Source organism: Magallana gigas, chromosome 9 (assembly GCF_963853765.1).
Source record: "Magallana gigas chromosome 9, xbMagGiga1.1, whole genome shotgun sequence".
Taxonomy (NCBI): domain Eukaryota; kingdom Metazoa; phylum Mollusca; class Bivalvia; order Ostreida; family Ostreidae; genus Magallana; species Magallana gigas.
In genome coordinates, this window is record NC_088861.1 from 13,897,171 (window position 1) to 13,920,673 (window position 23,503).

Consider the following 23,503-nt stretch of genomic DNA (forward strand, 5'->3'; position numbering starts at 1 on the left):
GTGGGTGTAAAAATAATTATATGTATCCTAATCATTGATTGTTGGTATTGAATAACTTTCATATTGCTTAACCATTAAGACCCCCCCCCCCCCCTGAAAAAAATATTAAAAATGTCCTATATAAGAGGAACTAAATAACACGCACAGTCAATTGTGTTACAGTTATTTGTGATCAAAGGAATTACAGTTATTTGTAATCACGGGAAAAATGTAGATGATATGTGAGGAGCGCCTAGTGAGTGCGTTGATGTGATCAAAACTTCCGTTTGAAAAATGAATTCCTGGATAATTTTAGTGAAAATTTTCTGTTTATCCACGTATGTCGTTATTTTAGCTGCAAAACTGTGCACACTGTAAGACTGTCAATCTTAGATTGTTATCATAATCAGTTTTAAAACCAAGTTCATTAAAGAAACTGCATGAACTGTAATGTTGCAAAAAAGTTATATAATATTGTTGTATATGCCTGGGAAATATTTCAGACCCGGAGGAGTCTTGTTGTGCTGCCCAGGCTTTGTTTGGAACAGAATAGAAAATAGATGCCTAAGTATGATTTTTAATCAATAAAAATAACTGTATGCTTTACTCTTTTAAAAAGAAATCATATATTGTTTTTTAAAAGGTACATGTAAGCCTTTACGGTGTTAATTCTAAACATCCTATGGAAGGGATAGTCATATATGTATAGTTAGTAAGTCCTTATAGTGCTTTGTACTATAGGATTTGAAACATTCTTTCCACACGAATAAAATTAAGCAATTCTATTCAGGGAATTGAATGTATAGTGAAAGGTCCTGAAAAGTGACTATATGACGAAGCCATGTCATTCAGTCAACATTCAGTTACATGCCATATTTAGTTTGATTTTAGTCGACTAAATAGTCCAGAATTTTATTCATTGACAGATAAGAGAATAGCTGTTTTTGTGGCAGCAAACCGGGTTTCTTTTGTGTGAACAGTATCTAAAATCCATTTGTCAACCCTGAATTGATGAAAATAGAGAAATGGGGAACTTCAACATTTTTCCAAATAATTACTTCAAGTTCAATATCTGGTATTTTTTCATAAATGATCAAAAATGAAAATCAAATAATATTCACATCTCTGATCTATGTACAATTGATCTTTAAAACAACAACCTATTTACAAAAATGAAGAACGAATTTTACGTACAATAGGGGTACCATATTTGCAATTTATGCAAAAAATAACTAAAAATGACTAAATACAACAACTTGCATTTTTGAAATTTATTATCAAAGTTCAAAATCCAAATAATAACACCAACTTCCTATCTGGTAAGCCTGTTGGCAGCCGTCCGCCAGTTATTTTCACCATTTCAATAACCAAATTTTTTCTTTGGAAAACCAAGTTAAGAATTATGTTTTACGTTGATGTAACGGAATGTGAGGTATTACATGATAATAACACGACATGATTTTTTTCAAAGGAATTATAGATTTTATGTATTACATTTGAAAGGTAATGTTTACTCACTTACACCAAAATTGTTTTTATTTGGCGGCTATTGCATTCAACTTTCACGCTTTTGTAATTTTTGTAGAATGGAAAGGTAATGCTTTAATGCCTCCGGGTGATTCTCCAACCCTAAGGGAACAATCGACTTTTCCAAAGAGTATAAATGGTAAGACTTTGTGCTTCAATGTTTTAAGATATAGACATATATGTGTAAACCCTTTTAAATTCCATAGGAATGTGTAGTTCTCTACATGTTTGTATAAGGAGATGTACAAGTCATTTTCGTATAATTAGCACCCTACAGTTTAACAAGAAGTTGGATTTTAACGAGAATGTTGTTTCGTTTTTTTTTTCATTTCATGTAATTTTTTTCATGTAGCCGTTACATAGAAATATAATGAATGTAAATGTCATATGAATGGAAGTACATTGGCTTTAAAGGCATATTCTATATTTAGCTATAATTATCAAACTAATGATTATATCATTATATATAATTGCATACTTTTTGAAAACTAGGAAGTGTTTTGTGGAAGTTTCCCTAATTACCAAGATGACGTCATGACTCGGACTAAAATCATATAATTATCAAACTGCCTTTTAATTTATCTTTTGCATTATTGTGTTTATCCTATGCTATCAAACTCTTCTATTTCGTGAATTATTTACTTTTGTTTTTAATTCTCTAATACTCAACTAGTTTTCTTGATCAGTTGCATACTTTGCACCAATCATGAACAATTGTAACTAACTTTTTCAGGCATTCTGACGACAGTGTCTTTAGATTTACCTGACGATTTCACGGTCACCAGTAGTTATTTTTCGTACAAATGGATTTCTGTCACAATAGTACTACTCTGTTTTATCATTGTGATCATCAGTGGCACAGTTATATTTAAACAGCTTAGACGCAGACAAGAAACAGTAAGTACAGACGATGCAAACTATACACCCATGCAACAAGATGATATAGCTCATGATTACGATTTAATCGACGACAATCTTCATCCCAATATGGAAAGTAGAAGAAACGGATCAAATCAAGTGGACAAGTTCCCATCTTATACCTAAGAAGACAGTTATAGTACTGTTTTGAACGAAAATGACGTTGAATGTTGTATAACTGTTCATCTGCTTAATGTTGCAAATGTATTTCTTTATTCTTGGACCTCGTTGTTACATGTTTTTTTTTCAGAAAGTGAAAGACTTTATATTAAATACATTAGCAAAATAATTGCATGTAATATTGATATCAACATGCTGGGTAATCGTATTATTAAAACATGTTATATTAACTTATTTCTGATTTGATATTTGCTTTTTACTTCCATAAAAAAAAACTTGCGTTTAACTGCAAATGTTATGAGAATTTAAGACAAACAACATGTCGTTAAGGGATGGTGCAAAATGTACAAGGGTCCGCCTATTGTATATAGATTGAAAGGACAGGGTCACAGCCGAGAACTAAATTCATTGTTAAATTTTTTGCAATTGCTCTATAAAAGCAACAATAATAGTATTTAAGCATTAACGCTAACACACATTTATTGAAGTGGAATTATTTTATTTTCCATCATTAGCTGAATATTTGACACCTAATGTTGTTTAGCGATCTCCGCTGATTATTCCCAAGATGTTTTTGCATCGGGTCTTGTTATTAGTCACATCATGAAACGTCACCTCAGTTTTTCCCAAAATAAAATTCAGAACCTTGCCTGCAGCGAAAAGCTGTCGATAGGTCGGAGCGAAAACGGGTTTTCACACCAGCAGTGCCCCCCCCCCCCCCCTCCGTGTTACTCCGTTTGACACAATACAGCTTAAGACATTGATTAAGTAATAAGAATTGCCATCTATTAAATAATAAAATAAATGACAAAGTTCAAAATACAACACAAGATGCCACAATGTAAACTACCAAAAACACAATACTGTTAATCAAAGGAAAAATTCTGTATATATAGAAGATAGATAAATAACACTGTATTGTGAGTAAAATAAACAGATAATATAAGACAATAAAACATGGCAATTTCTATTTGCAAAAAAGTATGATAGATGGGGTATCTTCCGCCACATATTAAAGCTGCAGAATTCTGCAGTTTTGATATCCCCCATCCACCAAGCCAGAGCATGGGATTCATTAACTCGCTGAAATATTATGAATATAAAGCACACGTCACATCTGTATCAAACATTTTGAGCATTGTTGACCAATTAGGCTTTAATGGTCCTAACAACATTAAAATACAAATTGCTTATGATCAGTACGTCAATTTAGGCAAATTATTGCTGATCAGCTCAGACGATGCTCAATCATTGACTGTTAGTTATGTAAGTAGATGTCTTTTTAATCTTTGTAAAGATTAAGAAACTGCCGACCAATTTTCCGCCGCCATTTTGAAGTATATGTGCACTGTTCGCTTGGTGGTATCAGGGTCAACTAATTTTAAATAAGTTGATATAAGTGTTTTTAGCATCGAAGTACACCAATCTGACAAAAAATGAAACTTCCATCCGCTTCCCGGTTTTCAATACGTCGCATGGAGGGGGTATTGAAAACCAGGGAGCGGATGTTGATCTATAGTTTTAACTAGATTCCAAAGTACATGATTAAACAATAAGATTATTATAACGTGCTAATCTAATCGATTAATGTATTAAGTAATCTTGATCTCCAGGCTTTTTTATTTTTTAATTGATCTAAAAACAGATTCGTCTTAATCAATGTAGTTATAATAAAAAAAGAGACTTTACACTGTTAAGTTAAGGTATGAACATGTAACTTGTTAAAAATTCTAAGACATTTATAACAAGTATTTCAAAAGAACATGCCACATATATATTTTATTTTATTGATACTTGTTTGGTCTGTACCATAAAAATATATGACATTGAGCTTAGCATTATGGGGGGGGGGGGGCGTTTTGAACAATCAAAATAAAAATCACTCAAACAAATATTCAGAAAAGCAGAGTAACAAGAGGCCCATGGGCCACATCGCTCACCTGAACAGCAGTTCCTTGTAACATTACATTTCTTGAGAAGAAAATTTTTAAACATTTTTCATTTGTAGTTCTATGTTAAACTTTGAACCCCGCCTGGGGCCCCAGTTTTGGTCCGAGGGTCACTATTTTTACAATATAGAATCTTCACAATATATAAAAGCTTTTGTGTAAATGTAAATTTCTGGTGCAGTGGTTCTTGAGAAAAAGATTTTTAAAACATTTTCCTATGTATTTCTATGTTAAATTTTGAACCCCGCCTGGGGCCCCAGTTTTGGTCCGAGGGTCACGATTTCTACAATTTAGAATCTTCATTATACATACAAGCTTTTGTGTTAATATTGGCATTTCTGGTGCAGTGGTTCTTGAGAAGAAGATTTTTTAAACATTTTCCTAAGGTATTTCTATGTTAAACTTTGAACCCCGCATGGGGCCCCAGTTTTGGTCCGAGGGTCACGATTTTTACAATTTAGAATCTTCACTATATATACAAGCTTTTGTGTTAATATTGGCATTTCTGGTGCAGTGGTTCTTGAGAAGAAGATTTTTTAAACATTTTCCTATGTATTTCTATGTTAAACTTTGAACCCCGCATGGGGCCCCAGTTTTGGTCCGAGGGTCACGATTTTTACAATTTAGAATCTTCACTATGTATACAAGCCTTTGTGTAAATATTGGCATTTCTGGTGCAGTGGTTCTTGAGAAGAAGATTTTTAAATCATTTTCCTATGTATTTCTATGGTAAAATTTGAACCCCGCCTGGGGCCCCAGTTTTGGTCCGAGGGTCACGATTTCTACAATTTACATGTAGAATCTTCATTATACATACAAGCTTTTGTGTTAATATTGGCATTTCTGGTGCAGTGGTTCTTGAGAAGAAGATTTTTTAAACATTTTCCTAAGGTATTTCTATGTTAAACTTTGAACCCCGCCTGGGGCCCCAGTTTTGGTCCGAGGGTCACGATTTTTACAATTTAGAATCTTCACTATATATACAAGCTTTTGTGTAAATATTGGCATTTCTGGTGCAGTGGTTCTTGAGAAGAAGATTTTTTAAACATTTTCCTATGTATTTCTATGTTAAACTTTGAACCCCGCATAGGGCCCCAGTTTTGGTCCGAGGGTCACGATTTTTACAATTTAGAATCTTCATTATACATACAAGCTTTTGTGTTAATATTGGCATTTCTGGTGCAGTGGTTCTTGAGAAGAAGATTTTTTAAACATTTTCCATATGTAGTTCTATGTTAAACTTTGAACCCCGCCTGGGGCCCCAGTTTTTGTCCGAGGGTCACGATTTTTACAATTTAGAATCTTCACTATATATAAAAGCTTTTGTGTAAATTTTGGCATTTCTGGTGCAGTGGTTCTTGAGAAGAAGATTTTTAAAACATTTTCCTATGTATTTCTATGTTAAACTTTGAACCCCGCCTGGGGCCCCAGTTTTGGTCCGAGGGTCACGATTTTTACAATTTAGAATCTTCACTATATATACAAGCTTTTGTGTAAATATTGGCATTTCTGGTGCAGTGGTTCTTGAGAAGAAGATTTTTAAAAACATGCACCCTATACTTACTGTTTCGCAATTATCTCCCTTTTTAAAAGGGCTGTGCCCTTTATTTTAACAATCAATAACCCCCTTTCCATAAGGATGCTTTGTACCAAATTTGGTTAAATTTGGCCCAGTGGTTTTTGAGAAGAAGTTGAAAATGTGAAAAGTTTACAGACGGACGGACAGACAGACGGACGGACGGACGGACGGACGGACGGACGACGGACAACGGGTGATCAGAAAAGCTCACTTGAACCTTCGGTTCAGGTGAGCTAAAAAACGAAAAAATGTTCGCAAAACATCATCTTCAACTGTACGTTCTATACAAGTTTGGCTTTATTTTCACATGCATGAATTAATCGATTCACCATTATATGATTGGCACTAACGTGCGTTGTTCGTCATTTTTACCTTTTAGGGTAGTAAAAATATGTTACGATAATTCAAATTTTCTGTTTCACTCTTCATCAGACAAAAAGTTATTTTAGAAAATAGAATCTTCTCCAATATTTTGTAATGATATAATTTGGCATTCACCAATATCATGGTTTGTCAAACTTTGTGTGAGCTTTTAACTTTGCGAATTTTCAATCAGATTGAACTTGATAGCAAACATACAGGGAAAAATTCATTAAAGTGTGTTAAGGAAGTAAATCGGTGACGTTTGTTAACGAGCTAAACATTATTTGTTTTAGAAATCATCAGTCATGATGATGAAAATAATATTGGTCTTATTATCATATGTTGCTATTCTAGATTCAAAATTATGTACAAGGTAAGATTATAGGACTGTCCACGCTGCATATTTATTTTTAATATTTTGTTTTATATGGTAGACACAATTAACAGAAATCGAAATTCTAATGTTTCGAAAAATTTCTTATTATATTGAGCTGAGGTTTTTCCTGTTTATGGTACTTTTTTCTGTACAATCCAAATGATTTCAAATATGCTCTACAGTCCTAATGGAGCCCTTATTTGCTGTCAAGGTTACTTGTGGAATAAAATAGAAAACAGATGTACCAGTATTCGTAAGTATTTTTTAATAGTATTTTTATTCATTTATTATAAAAAAATCAATGTTCAACATTATCCGTTTAATTTTTATTTAGTTTAGCATCTGAAAAGCAGTGTAACTATTTTTGGCATATTAAATGAAAAATATCCTATTTTGATTCTGGAATGATAGCTATCATATATATTAAAAATCGCTGCATGGGGATCAAATGATTAATTTCGATCTACAATGTACAATTTCAAGGGGATGAAAATTTTAATCATTGTCTGTACTAAGGAAATCTATTGATCGATATACCCGCCTACAATATATACATGTAGGTTATGTCGAACATTTCAAAGGGTAATTAGTAGGTAATATCATAAATACTTTTAGAGACAAAAGCTGTCTTATGAATACGATTTGTTATCAACTGTTAACGTTTGATATGGTGGCATGGGTTGTTGTCATTTTAGAACAAGGTTTTAATGCGTCAACTTTATGGTGGACCATTTACAGTGGCTATTCGTCAACTTCTATTGTTCATACCGCAAGATTAAATGGTAAATATGATAAACTTTGTGATTTGTAATGTTATCCATGACTTCATGCTCCAATTGAAATTAAATTTTAATTGTATGCGTTAAACTATATTAACAGTGCTTACAAATTTATTTTAATAGTCAACCAAAGTTTGAATATATATAAGTAATTTCATGCATATACAAAGGTCGCAATTTTTTTAAGAGTGCTACATTTTGTAATTTATTCCCGTCTCTTGTTTCTGTTAACCAATGTTTAAGAAGATAATTAAATTACACAGTTTACACAAATGTAAAAAAAACAAAACAAAACAACTCACCCCCCCCCCCAAAAAAAACCCACCAAAAACACTTAAAACTGCTTTACTGTGTCTATAATTAACAAAGGAAATATGACTTTAGATCTGAAAGAACGTTCAAGCATATGTAATACAAGCTCATGCAAACAGAGCCTTGTTATGTAACATGACAAAACAATTGTGAGGTAGTGTTACTTGTAGGTATTTGACTCTGAATATACATGTCACTAGACAATTATCACAATTCTTTTTACAAAAAGTTAAAAGTTTTTAAAAAATAAATTGAAATAATAATGTGTGATAACAGTGACAATGTCCTAAAGTACCATTTTGTATTAGTTACAGAAAGTACAGGACAGACAAACGTCTACACAAGCAAACGCAATGGAAAGAAAAAGAATAATACCTCAACATATTTCAAGTTTATAATCAGTATCATTATTTTTGCAGCAGTATTATTTGTCATATACATAGTACTGATTATTCGTTACGCATAGCAATACAAATCAAAGATTTGTGAAGATGTATGCATACTTATTTTATTAAATTCAATCTTTCTTATGCTTACGTCCTTTCAATAACTTTATTCAAATCCAACAAAAATAAAATGGCAAAAGTGCTATAACTTTATGTCATATTTATTTTTGTTCTTTATTTTATTCTAAAATAGTTTTACATCTTTATCTATGATTGACTAAGTCATTTGTTTTTTTGACAAACCTGAGAACATTGCCACAACAAAATCGAATACCATTTTACAGGAAAGTTACAATTCTTTATAATTGAAATCCATTTGTATTAAATAGTATAGGTTCCTTATGTACTTGTGTTTTCCCCTCAATTTTATGATGATAAATGAGTGTATACGCTAATTTTGGTTTGATATGAACATGTGTTCTCATTTTTTTTTACTTAAGTTGATGTTTTAACAAGGTTTTTGTTAATTTGATCAGTGTTTATTGTTTTGAGTGTTCCTATATTGTTTTGTACTGATTCCCACAGTCGTACGTGTATCCTGTGTGACCACTGGATGAGGCATTTGTTTATATTAATATGTTTCTATGTATCTATCAATCGGTAACATAAAGTAGGTAGCTGTACATCAATTAATGTTTTTATTAGAACTGAACTAAGAAAAATTTGTCAATTATTTCGAATATGGCAACTACTAAGTAAACATTCGCTGTAATTGCACGTTAGAAACGCCAATATTTTAAATTAACACATGTATCATTATGTGAACAAAAATATTGTCATCCAATGTCCTGAAAACTTCTATGGATTAGCTTTGATGTGAAATGTAGGTTAATTAAAATTGCTTTTATTTACCGTGTATCTAATATTGTAGGTTCAGTTTAAATATAATTAAACATAGCCCGAGAATATCTTTCAGGCCTAATCAAAAAAATGTCTATAATTAATTTTGTGATGGAAAACTGCTCATCTATTCTTCCTTGAAATTATCAGGAAAATCAAAAAAATAATCATACCATTAAAAGGGTAAATGATAAATATAGGAAAACACTGCAGTATAATTAAATGGAACTTTAACTTCAAAATATTTTTTAACAAGCAGTGAAATTGTGTTCATCACCATTAAAAGTTTGGCTATATTATTCATGTAAAGATAAACATCAATCAATTGTTGTGCATTATTCGTTGAAGTTTTTCACATTCAATTATCTATTTTTTTTCTCTAATCATAACACCGAAAAAATACATTTTCAAGCATTTTAAAAAATGATTTTAACCAATTTAATGATAGGGACATTAATCGATTCTATTGACTTTTGTAAAATGTTGAGTCAACAAGGATGAAGAAAAAATATTAAATATATAGATGCACTTTTATAATGATACGTGAATAGTACATGAAACCATGCACTTCAAATGCACTCTCATTTATTCAATTTTTAATTTTACATCAGAGACTGTTTGCGTATTTATAAAACGTTGAATTAAATCATACTTTCTTTCTTTTAAAAGAATTTTTCTTCTAAGGGATAACATTGTCATAACTATCCAATTAATAATTTTATTCTATGAACATGTGTATAACCAAACATCGACAATATGTTCCGGAAGTATAAAGTAGAACTGAAAATATATTTTAAAGAGTTTTGTTTAATAAACTGAGAATTTTTTTTACTTTCATGTATACATGTAGTATATTGTAAATTGTCGTTTGTGTTTATATATACAATAATTTATAAATCTGGTGTAAATGTTAAGCTCGATTAAACTTACTTAATGTTCCGTGGTTTTAAGTTAAAGTTTAAAGAGGACTTCATATTTTTACTATATACATGTGCTAGGTACCAGCTGGATAAACGTTCAAATGTCTATGTAATTTCTACTTTGTTGATAAATAAGTGTCAAAGTACACAAAACGAGGACATAGTTTTTCAAGCAACAATGTTCTTCAATTCAACAATAATAAGACACATTTTCACGTAGAACTACTGAAAATCAAGGTTAAAAAACACATATCAAGAACATTATGAGAGAATAAATTCTATTAAGTACGCTTATTTTTCAGTCAACTAATCGCATGTTATTATGATCTAACATCTTCCATGCATATAGACAATTTGTCTGTACAAACAAATATCAACAATACTGAACAGCTCTCTTTTACAATGATGCCATTTATTGTATACTAAATAGCATTGCTTATACATATGAGGGGGCTATAGTATATATTATACAGTCATTAAACATATAATTGCTAAGTAATTAAAAAATTAACCTACATGTTTAAAATAGCGTATATTCCCTTTAAACTTCATCCCTTTTAGATAGGTTTTCGATAAATATTTACAAATGTTATAAAAAAAGAACACAGCTCTGCAAAGAAAGGTAAGAACACCAATAACGTCACAGTACAATATCAGATATATCATATTGCTAATTCGTTACATATTATGCTACAGGGAAATATCGAATCTGATTAATTGCATTATGGTGACTTCAAACGTCTGTCCCTTCCGTTTGGCCATTGATGTGCGCTGTAACATACGATAAGAATGATGTTACCATGCCATGAATTTCTTCATTTGAAGGGCCAGGTGTGGAATACCCAATATTGTGTCTAATCCTGCACAATTCTGTGATGGTTTCCATGACGACACATCCATTTTCTTGGTCTTGGATGTTTTGGAGAAATTGAATGACGTCTCCGCCTAACCAGTCTGCAAATTTCCTGGTTTTTTTCCTATCTAATTCAAATGCATCATTTGGGTTTTCCAGGTCAATCCTTAACAAATTAGATTTAACAAACCTATTAAAAAGAAAAAATCGTTCCCTCACTCTATGAACATGTACATAAATTGGGTAGATGATAACTGAGAATTTCGAAATTTCCTTAAAAGCACAATTTGTCCGCTAATATTGAACGTTCTCGATTTATACTTTGACATCTGCTCTCAAATCATTATCTTTTTTAAGTTTATTGTGCCCCGCTTATCAAAAGAGTTGTATCAAGAATTTCTTGAGAAGCATATCAGACAATGTGTTTGAGTTATGGTACTTTTAATTTTACTTTTTTTGCACTTTTGCTCAATTTACATTTGTTTCCAGGATTTTTTATGAGCAAAAAATGAAACAAAAACATCAATAATCGTTTCAGATTATGTACAAGTATCCGATTAGACATGGAGATTTACATGTAAACAGTGCATGTCATATTTCAATGACCTTGTTTCACCAAAATCTGGATCATCTTTAAATCACACAAATGGTTTAAAATAAACATTTTTATCTTTTCTTGCGTATACTAGATGTGTCTTCAAAATTAAAATGGGTGTAAGGGATAGAATAAAAGGGATGTCAATTTTTCAACAAGAGGCCCACAGGCTTTGACGGTCATCTGAGTACCGTAACTAATGCAAAATTTGTAACGGACAATGGACGACCAACGGCAGTAGGTAACCCGTGTGACTTGAAACAGACATGTTCACTATATGGCCATATTTTCCTACCCCCATCCCCCCACTTCCACAAAAGGCCCAAGCTTGTAAATTCCACAGTTTAAGAAGAGAACATAATAACAGACTCATACTAATATCTTTCTTTATGGCAATAATCCTCAAATGAAGGGGCAAATCGCAAATTATAATTCCTCACAGTTCCCCTAAGCTCATTAGCATACATGCAAATGAGTACAACAACGGAACGTTTTACAGTAAAATCGCCAAAGTACATAATGATAAATTTAAAATTGAACATTTAATTGGTGCATTGGTGAAGATTTTGTATCAATTGGTTTAAATCTTTGATCCAGGTTTCATGAATTTTACAATTTACGCAATATTTTTTTTTTCATTTACTGGGTTACGGATTAAAAATTAAATACTTTGGTCAGTATGCCGCAAAGAAATAAAAATGCTGTAAAAATGAAGGAACTCTGCAACTACCTCTATAAATAAATTTATCCCAACAGATACGTACACCTGACAGCATTAATACCCCTGACTAGTGAAAATGATTTTGTCCTAATACGGAAATATACATGAAATTTGAATTTATAAAAAAAAATATGAGTTGTTTGTTTTACATAGTACTCGTAAAAAATTATTTGATATGACATCAATTATTCAGGTATTAACTATGACCTTTTGAATAATTCATATTCAAAAGCTATTAATTCTTTTTCTGATATTTTATGTGTTATTTAAAACAATATCACAAATCTTTAAAACATATTTAGTGCATCGGCGCGCCCATCGCATCTCTTTTTTTCGGAGTAAAATCTTAGTAAAACACTCAAATTACGATTTTTTACCGTCCTTCTTGGAAGTTGAAATAATTTACGGTCTCAGGATTGTGCACTTCCTCTCCTTTATAATTAATAGATGATACATGATTTGAAAATTTACATTTATTTCATTGCTAGAATTTCTATTCGGCGCAAGGGATATTATTTTCTGATGATCGTTTTCACGTAAGATTTAAAAAATTTCTTAGATTTGAAATCTTAAAAGATAAAAAAACAAAAGAACAATAAAAATGGCTATAAATAAAATGAAGGCTTTAATTTCACAGTACAACTAGTTGAAAACAATATTCAATAATATCAATTGAAATATTTTTTTTCTTTTTTTTTGTTTGTTTTGTTTTGATAAAACAAATACAAAAGATGTGAAAATTGGATACGGTATGGCTAATATCGGTTAACAAGTTTGTATATTAGACACGGTAAAACTAATATTAGTAAAACAGAGTGATTCTATAAGCAGTTGTATTAACTTCGATTTTATTAAAATGATACAACCCTTCTGAAGATCTTGTTTTACGTACTAAAGCACGTGGTCCTTTTTGAAAGATTTTAGGGGTCGGATAGTCAGTACAGTATTTATTTATTTTTTTACTCCAGACTTAATTAAAACTTAATTCAAATGCATATATGAGATTCCTCGGGAGGTCTGTGTAAGGGCTATGATACTCAGGTGACTGTTAGGGCCTGTTTGCCTCTTGTTACATGTACTACTAGTATATGGCCATATTGACCCCGTCAACTGGCTTAAACTTGGATTCCTGACCCAAGGGCCATTGATTTCACTATTTTGGTAGAAGGGTGCATTGACATTGTAAACATGCATTTATTTTTCTCCTACATGTATACAGGAGAAGAGGAGAAGAACTTTGTAAACATTTTTTTATATACATGTATTTGGCCCCGTCTTTGCGGTTCAAAGATTGGTAAGGTAAACAATTTCTAAATTTTGATTTTTCATATCCCAGAGAAACTTCAAGCAAGAAATGATGACATTTGGACTTTTAATTTTTCATCAGAAGATAAAAATGTAAAATTAATTCACGATGATGGACAAAGACAAATTGCAACAGGTATCCTGAAACCTTCCTTGATAATGGATTTTCAATGAATTATCTTTGAATGTTGTGCAATAATTCTAATTTAAAAAGATATTTTTTTTATAATTGTCAACCTAGTTATTATATGCACAGAGACGATTGTTATACCTTATCAGGTTGTATCATGTATAAAATACTGCAGAAGTTATAAAATGCCCAAACAGTGTCTTCCAAAAAATACATGTAGCCCTTGTAGGATCGATGTTTCATACGTGTACCTGTTTTTTGTGTGTGGATTTTACCTATACTGATGTCAGGTTATGGTTAAACTTTGTTATGACCTCGCACAACTTGTTGCGAGGTGGATATAGCATCGCTGCTGTGCGTGTGTGTGTATGTATGTGTGTATGTATGTGTTCATTGTCAGCTCTTTTGCGAAATTCCAAGAAAACCCTCTCATAAATATTCATTAAACTTTGTACACTTCTTTGGCATGGTAAAAGGAAAAACCCTATCGATTCCCAAGTCAAGTGATTCAATATTTCTAAGTTATCGTAAAAAGCGAAGTTAAAACAGGAATTTTATGTTCGACTTGACAACAGACGTTTCCGGTAACTTTATGTTCGACTTGAAGTAAATCGCTACCGTATGCAGTTCAAATCAACAACTTGGCATTTTCGGGGATTAAATCTAGTAAAGGTAAAACAACAAACGTTTTGTGGTATTAGAGGGTTACAAGATTGCCCATAGTTAAAAGTTGAAGCGGGCAAGAGATTAAAGTCATCCGACTTACATCGAAAGAATCGATCGACTTTCGGGAAACTTTTCCCGTATTACTTACAATAGAACTAGTCCAAAATATCGCACATTTATCAAACGAAAATTATTTCATATTAATAATTGCATATCTACTACTATGGGTTGACATACGACAAACAACTAGAATTGTCCATCAGAGCAGATTACAGATTACTAGATCTTCAGCTATGTTTCATAATGTATACAGATCGTTTATGTATGCTTATATAAAAATGAATGTCACTAAAAGAATCTAAATTTTTAAACTTTAAAGCATATGTGTTCAGTTTCTGCTAGAAATAGGAAAATTGTGGAACCACATCAATGTAACCCCCCTCCCCCAAATTATACACCACAAAGCTTGGGGATTGGAATAAAAAAGACATTATGAATTTAAAGTGGATTTAAGAAATACTTGTCATATTATTTTTATTACATGTATTTACTAAATAATGCATTTCCCCCTACAACAAGTCATGTCGCGAGGGGATGCTCCGTTTTGTATTTGATTTGTATTCCTAACGTAAGTATAATATAATTTACTTTACACTTCTGTTCACAAACACATCGGTATCGGAAATTCTTACCAACTCCTGGAATTCGGTCGAAGAGCTCCAAAAAAGTAGCAGAAGACATCGAATATAGTTAAAGCAATAAGGAAGGTCATCCACCACCAGATAATAACCATAATCTGCTCCAGATACGGATTAAAAGGGAGTATGCACTGTACGTTTTGTTTTTGAATACTTTGTACAGACACTTTGGCATAGGTACATATTATTTCTCTTGGGAATGCAGGTGAATTTTGGAAAAAATATGCATCACTCTCTCGGATGTTTTCAAGCACTTGTAATCCAAAACTGATATGATTTTCTTTTTTAAGGAAATGATCTAATAGTCCAAAATGAGTTGCAACACTCGCTAAATAAAGAAGTTTAATAAAGCAATGGAAAATTGTAAACGACCCAATGGATAAAATGTTTACGCTTCTGGCCTCGATCCATTGCATCAAGTGGACTGCAAGTCTTATTCCGACCGATTTACCATTGTCACCATATTTTCCGGACGTCACATCAAAATGCATGCCTAGTTTTCTCTCTCCAAATTTCCACAGGAAACACGGAATACGTAAGAACATTGCTTGTAATATCAGAATTAAAGGAACGTATTGATACAGGGTTCGTATGTAAGTTTTGTCTTCCTCAAAATCGCTAGAAACCGTCGGAATTGTAGAAAAAGCTTTAAATGAGCTTTCGCCAAGATAGGTTGCCGTAAAACATCTAAAATTGCCATACTTGACATCCGATTCTGAAAAATGTCCTGGGAAATTGCATGCAACTGGACCAATATAGATCTGTCCTATCATGGTAAAAATACCCAAGACAAGAAAAAGAACGGGTGTCCATCTACTGTTTAATTCGTCTACCCAACTCTCTGATGATAGAGCCATTTCACTGCAATTAAAAATAAACCAATCCAAAAATAGCTGAAAAAATAGAATGTAGTGATTTTGTATTAGCGTTTTTATTGTGTTTATTTCTAAGGAAAAGTGTAAAAATATGTGCCGTGCTGAGATTAATGTGTAACTAAAAAAAAAAGAAGAAGAAAAAAAACCCAAAACAAAACCAAAAAACCTGGCTTAATATTTGTTGATATCTGTTTCGTATAAATTGATGTTCACAGTACATTGTACATGTATTACGTAGTGATCATATATAGGAAAGATTCTATGTTAATATGATCCCTCACTATTGGCATTAATGGCTAAAAACTAAGCAAGAAATATTTTGTAATCACGTGATGCATTATTTATTTAAATAGTTCCCAAAGACACCGACACTTGATATGCAACAAAAGATGAAAGATACAGCGAGTGATTTTTAACTGGGTTTTCCAACGGAAAAATCCTGTTATTAAAATGGTGAAAATGGCGGGCGGGTGGGGGGCGGGCAGACGGCTGACAAAAGGGAACTCTCATTGTACAGAGAACTCTTCCTACAGTTTTTATGATAGGAAATTGTTCTTTGGAGATCAATTGTACATTTATCAGAGGTGTGCATATTATTAGGATTTTGAATTCCGATAATTTATGAAAGAAATACCAGCTTTTGAACTTGGTCATTTTTTGGCAAAATATTGCATATAGGGTACCCTCACTGTACGGATAACTCCTCCTACAGTTTTCAAGATAAGAAGCAGATTAATTGTACATATATCAGAGGTGTGTATATGGCTAGGATTTTGATTTCTGATTATTTATTAAAATACCAGCTTTTGAACTTAGTCTTTTTTGACAAAATACTGCATATAGGGTACTTCATTTCACTGGATACGGGTTGACATGGATTATGGATACAGTTCACATAAAAGAACACCCGGTTTGCTGTCACATTGACAGCTTTTCACTTGTTTTCCTGATAAAAAAGCTTATAATGTACTTGAAAAAAATGTCAAACTGCAACTGTGATTGTTCCAAGTGACCTTTGCACAAATATTTATGAGAAGTAAGATGGGGGGGGGGGGGGGGGTCTCACAGAATTGTAAAAATAAAAATACCCAATTGTCAAAACATATAGTTCATTTGTTAGAATTGTAGAACAATGTTTTTCCCACTATTAGACAATAAAAGCATGCGAACAATTGGCATGGTTAGTTTCAATTGAAATTGTGAAATGCATTGCACGTGTAGATAATGTTTTGATAATCGGGGTATTTACTATTAAAAGCAGAACTGTTAAAATGCTTTAAACGTTTTGCACTTTGTTTCTGTATAAAAATACCTGATATCTGATATAGACAAAATGTAAGCATTCTCCCCTATCAGCACAGGTAATTTCAAATGCTGAATACATGTAGGTCGGGAGAAAGAGTCGGTGAAATTTGTATCTAGGTTACCCCAGTGTTATTCATGGAATAGTCCTATTTTTATCTAGATTTCGAGGAATTCTTACAACACTCGGTAAAGAATATTTTAAAAAAGTTCTGCTGATAAAATGTATTAAAAGAGGATAATGTACACGGGTTTTTACCGTCTTATACGAGTACAATTGGAACACTGACTGATCGTAACAATACGAGTGACATTTAAAAAAGCAACACCTTATGACAAAAAGCACATGAAACGGGAGTTAAACTACAACGTCAATCTGCAGATCATCAGTATGAAGTTACACAGCAAGTTTTAAATCAATTCACTAAACCATAACGAAAACAAAAACCATGGTTATAAAAACAAAGTATGAAAAGAGTGACTGATAGATCGCGTGAAGACAATAATCCCTATTCGATTTCACAAGTAGCGGACTAAAAAGAAAAACATTGCCTTGCGGGCTTATTAAGATTTTGTGAAATTAATCGGCGGATATTTATTTTTCTTATATATTTGCATTTCAAAGCAACAATTTCTATACAAAAGCGGGTAAACTTTTACGATAATAACCCAGAAATTCTTTCTGACTACACTAAAACTTTATTAGATTTTCATGATTTGCGTTTGAATTATTTAAAAACAAATTAGTTTTAACTTGGAATCAATTAGGATTTAAGTAGTTCCCCCTTTTAAACCACATTGTACATATTAATGCTTCATTTGTACACAGTACATATTAATGTTTCATTTTTATACAACCACTTACTTTATTAATGACTTATTGTGTTTTTTGCAGTATTATTTTTTTACCTTTAAAACTTCTTACAGTTCAAATATTAAAAAAAATTGAAAGCAATATTTTAACAGCACAAGTTTCATTTGATTATGTTTATCAAATCAATTTAATTTTAGATTATTTGAATAACAAATCTAAGAGCAGTTTTATTTTTACCCGTATTGGGCTGAATTCTAAACATCTACAAAAACATATAACAAGAAGACATTGTATAAAAAAATCGCTTTTTACATACCAAATCACTGTGCCCTGTGCGGTCAACCAATTTTGAAACTTTTCAGAAATTATCCTTAATAAGAGAGCACCAACTTTGTAAACGAGAACTTCTCTTACTTTCGAATGGTTTTCCCGATTGTTCCGACAAGTCAAAAGCGGAAGTATTATTTTAAGGAAAAGTCCCAGATAAATCTTGTATTTTCCAGGTATACGATTTAAAAACTGCAGGTAAATATCAGTGTCTCTAATTTCACAGCTACCTTGCATTACAAAAGAACACGCATAATAAATATTGCGTTTAAGTTTTTTTTTCCAGGAAAAACTGTCTTTATATATGATTTAATCTCTAAAATAGAAATGTCTTTCTCATGTATAACTAAACTCTTAAGATGAGTGCCTAAAACTACTGAGGAAATTAAACACCAACAAAACACAGATTCATCATGTATCATATCTACCTAATTTATTTTAATTGTTACAAACAAAGAAATTAAATATTCTTTGTTTGCGGAGCATAACTTTTTAAAGTGTTATATTGTTGTTGAACACTGTCAGCAAGACAGAACCATTTCTAAGTTTTCGAAATCAAACCAAAGAAGGTATCTTCTTACTAGCCATTTGTCACTTTTTATTTCATATTTAAAACCGTTTTTAAATGTGTATATTTTTAGAAATTTTAGAAATTTACATTTATTGCTAGCATTTAAAGTTGTGTGCCCTACGAGATAACCTTGAACATATACATGTAGCACCAATTCTTTGGTCAAACAAAGTACATTGTTTGTGTGTTATTCTTAAGACTTACGTGGTTAAACATGAAAACATCAAAACCGATAACAGGTTAAAATCTAAGAAGAAATATAGGAATACGAAACTTAAAAAAACTGCAATGTTTGACTTTCCATTGATGTATTGTGTGTTTGTTTATGATAAGTTTTAAACACTCGTTGAAGAAAATGTGTTGCAAAATACGAAATTTTATCAAGAAAAGGATGTTGACTTTTGAAATTAAGGCACGGGCTCACATTGATAAAGTATCTAACTTATAATAAAAAAAAATAGGAAGCTTACGCTATTGGCTCTAAAGAATCACAAAAAGTTAAGGGACTAAACTTTTGTAACATTCTTCACTTATTTTCGATTCTTTACTTTCCTGGTTGCTATTCTATACGAAATAATATTCTAATATATATACCAACATAGTAAAACAAAAACATGGGCTCTATTTAAAATCATGGTTTACAACATGAAAAAGCTTTATCAAAAATTATCTACATTTACGTATACATGTAATTGCCAATGTCCACATAATGGAGGGCGAAGTATAGTTTATGATATTAGTCAAGGGCCTAAATAATCAAATGAATTTGAATGACAATGTCAAATGATTACGTCAACGTCAACTTTGTAAATTCAAGCTGCTGATGCAAACTGAGAGGGAAAAGTTAGTGGGAAAAGACACAGAGCGAACATTGACAGCCATTATCATTTATTTTAAGAAGTTTGTTTTACATGCCATGGTTATTCTAAGTATAGCAGACTGTGGTGAAACTTTTTCACATTGTGTTGGCGACCATTTTGCTTATCAAAACACATCTGAGTTTTCTAACCAACCGAGTATGATTGAAAAGTATCCGTGTAGTATGATTCTCCACTTATAACACTATACCAATTGATTTCATTAAGCCTAAGTATGATATTGTTGATTTACGTTGCATTAACTCCAATAATTATATGTCACCATCAATTACCTGGATTTTCTATAATCTCTATGCAAAGAGAGACGACTCGGAATGTATAATACGCAAAAAATCTTGTTACAAAATGACGTGATTTTGCGAAAACTTTTGTCTGCATTATGTAATGATATAACGGTACCAATTATGGGCAAAATTGCACGTTAGATTGTCCTGCAATAAAAATCGTCTCAATCCCGCTAACAGTTGTACAGGTTGATAGCATGTCAGAAAAGTATGTTGATTCCATTATTTACTATAATTTTGAAAACCGGTAATTCGACGGTGATACAGTGTACAATTAGGTGACTTCTCTATGCAATGGTGTTTGGTAATTTTGACTGGAAGAATGATGCAACAACATTGTTATTCAAGAATATTCACTTTCAAACATTTTCTTCCATCACAAAAAGCAATAAGAAATCGTTCTTCAATTGACCTAAAATACTTTTATTTCAAATCGCTGGCATAGCAATGTAACTTATGAATTAGGAAAGTAAAGTAGGTACCTAATTAACCTGGCCAATATCAAATTTAGTCATAACAAGAGGCCAATTGGCCTTAACGGTCACCTGGGTAGCATATAACCCATACACAAACTTTTCGAGGAGTCTCATATATGTATTTAATTAGGTTTCATTCTGGATTGAAAAAATTATAATGATTGTAATGACGACCACCTCCCTGCTTTAAATCTTTCAAAAAGAACCGTGAAACCTATAATAAACAATAGCTGTTTGTGTAACACTTATGCCCCCTCTCTTGGAAACATCCACAAAGAAAATGGACGTACACTCAAAATTTTTGGAATTTTTCTAAGTCCAAGGTGCATAACTCTTTCGAAAATTGATCTATTACACCTAATATTGAACTTGACCTAGATATTATTTACTAATAGATAAACCTGTATACCAAATTTCATTTCAATATGTTTATCCTCTGCAAAGAAAATGAGCGGAAACTGCAAATAACTGGACTTTTTCTACGTCCAAGGGCCATAACTCTGTTAAAATTGCTCGTGCTCGATCGAACCCAGTATCGAACTTGACCTAAATATTTTCATGATAAACCAGTAATCTTAATGTCATTCCAATATGTCCATCCTCTGCAAAGAAAATGAGCAGAAACTGCAAAAAACGGGAATTGTTTTACGTCCAAGGGCCATACCTCTGTCGAAAATTGCTCGATTGTACCCAATATCAAACTTGACCTAGATATTATCATGATAAAACTGTATACCAAATTTCATTCCAATATGTTCATCCTCTGCGAAGAAAATGAGCGGAAACTGCAAATAACATGAATTTGTCTACGTCCAAGGGTCATAACTCTGTCGAACATTGCTCGATCCTACATGTACCTAATATCAAACTTGACCTAAATATTATTATGATAAACCTGTATACCAATTTTCATTTCAATATGTTCATCCTCTGCGAAGAAAATGAACGGAAACAGACAGCAGCAAAGCAATATGCCTATCCTTCTTCGAAAGGGGGAGGGGGGGCATAACTATATAAAAACTTAAAGATCTGGTCTACAAAATCATGAATTCAGTTTTCCTTTCAGGTGTGTAAAAAAGATACAACTTTTGTTATGCATTAACACCTATACATCCATTTTGGCCCTACCCTAGAGTTAAAACCCATACTCCAGGGGACATGGAAACTAAAATGTTATAGCCATATTGCCCCCCCCCCCTCTACCCATGGGTCATGAATTTCACAATTTAGGTAAAGGAGTAAGTGGACATCATAGCTATGTATTCAGTTTTTTGCCCACAAGTGTGGAAGTAGAGAAGAAGATTTTTTAAGATTTAAAATATTTTTACTATATTATCATATTGGCCCCACCCTAGAGCCTCAACCCCTGACCCAGGGGTCATGAATTTCACAACTTTGGTAAAGGGCCCATGGACATCATAATCCTGCATTTAGTTTTTAACAAATATATATGGGAGTAGAAACGTAGATTTTCTAAGATTCAATACATTTTTACTATAAGGCCATATCGGCCTCATCCCAGAGCGAGAACCCCTGACCCAGGGTCCCTGAATTTTACAATTTTTGTAGAGGACTTCATTGACATCATAACCATGCAACCATTTTTTTCCTAAAATGTGTGGTAGTAGGGCAGAGGATAAAAAAAAATGTCCTTTTTTATATTTGGCCCCACCTGTGGTGCCCCGGAGGTGGTAGAGCCATGAATTTTTTAATTTAGATTTCTCTTACCAGAGAGTACCTCACACCAAAAAAGCAAAAATGGTAACAATCAGCCTTGTAGTTTTTAAGAAGAAGGTAAAAATGTAAAATTGTTAACGCACGACGACGGACGCAAATGGATAGCAATAGGTCACCTAAATTTAGTTTACTCAGGTGACCTAAAAAATTAGAATCACATTGTTTTCTATGGCAAGTTTCTTGCGAAAGAAGTATGTTTTTTATTGCACACAGATAGAAATTGTCGTTTAAAATATTTTTTTATAATAAACCGTTCTACATGTAGGCTTATTATTATTTACAGTTTTTGATATTGAATTTATTCTGTTGAAATTTTTATTTTATGAAGATGCATCACAATTGTTCTATAATGTTTTGAAGAAAATACATTGTTCGTTTAAAAAACTAATATTTCAATACGATTACAGTTATATGGAGATACTATCTAATGCTTTATTAATAGAATGTTCCTATTTGTATTTTATTCATGAATACATTTTGATTCATTTTGATTCAAATGCGTATTGTTTAATATATTGTGGAATCTTTTGATTTCGTGGTGGCTCAATATTTGTGACAGCCCTTCCCCACAAGTATATACTCGACGAAAACAAATAAATTGTTATTCAGTTTTCTTACCAACACTACAAACCGACGCATCCACGAAAAAAAAATCCCAAGGAATAACTAAGAACCCACAATCCACGAAAATTAGTCCCCACGAATTTAAATAATTTCTCAGTATGTCACAAACCAACACTACTTTGAGACTGGTAATCGTATGCATGTTTGTGATCAAAAGAAACTTTAATTTAATGAATGTTATACAGTATAGAAAAATATGTATTTCGTGCAATGTTTATTGACTGGACGTACACCACTTGACATTTGTCATTTTTAGAATAAAGAAAACAATTGATTATTATGTAATGTACTACAATGTCTGACAATATGTTATGCTTTAAGTTATCACACTGACTGTTATTTTATTAATCTTAAAATTACATAAATACATTTTAAAAGGCAAGAACAATAGTATATTCATATATTTATTACAACACTACTTTATGTACGAAACTACAAAACATATTTAGCTTAGTTGGTGTTACTCATTAATATCAAGTATATTATCCGAGTTTTATTATACATGTACATGTAACCTAGAATGTATTATTTTATCCAAT

The 23,503-nt window shown here is 32.1% G+C and overlaps 3 long non-coding RNA genes across 3 annotated transcripts; 2 read left to right on the forward strand and 1 right to left on the reverse strand.

Moving 5' to 3' along the window:
• Window positions 1-152: 152 nt before the first annotated feature.
• Window positions 153-2,759, forward strand: LOC105341179 (uncharacterized). Its single transcript, XR_010709642.1, has 4 exons — window positions 153-353; window positions 483-547; window positions 1,565-1,645; window positions 2,240-2,759. It is a non-coding gene; the product is annotated as an uncharacterized lncRNA (long non-coding RNA).
• Window positions 2,760-6,975: 4,216 nt separating this feature from the next.
• LOC136271713 (uncharacterized) lies at window positions 6,976-8,801 on the forward strand. The gene is made up of 3 exons (XR_010709661.1): window positions 6,976-7,064; window positions 7,507-7,593; window positions 8,211-8,801. It is a non-coding gene; the product is annotated as an uncharacterized lncRNA (long non-coding RNA).
• Window positions 8,802-10,028: 1,227 nt separating this feature from the next.
• LOC117692131 (uncharacterized) lies at window positions 10,029-18,575 on the reverse strand. Its single transcript, XR_010709660.1, has 3 exons — window positions 18,384-18,575; window positions 15,071-15,937; window positions 10,029-11,151 (listed from the first exon to the last, which is right to left on the reverse strand). It is a non-coding gene; the product is annotated as an uncharacterized lncRNA (long non-coding RNA).
• Between the last annotated feature and the right edge of the window lie 4,928 nt (window positions 18,576-23,503).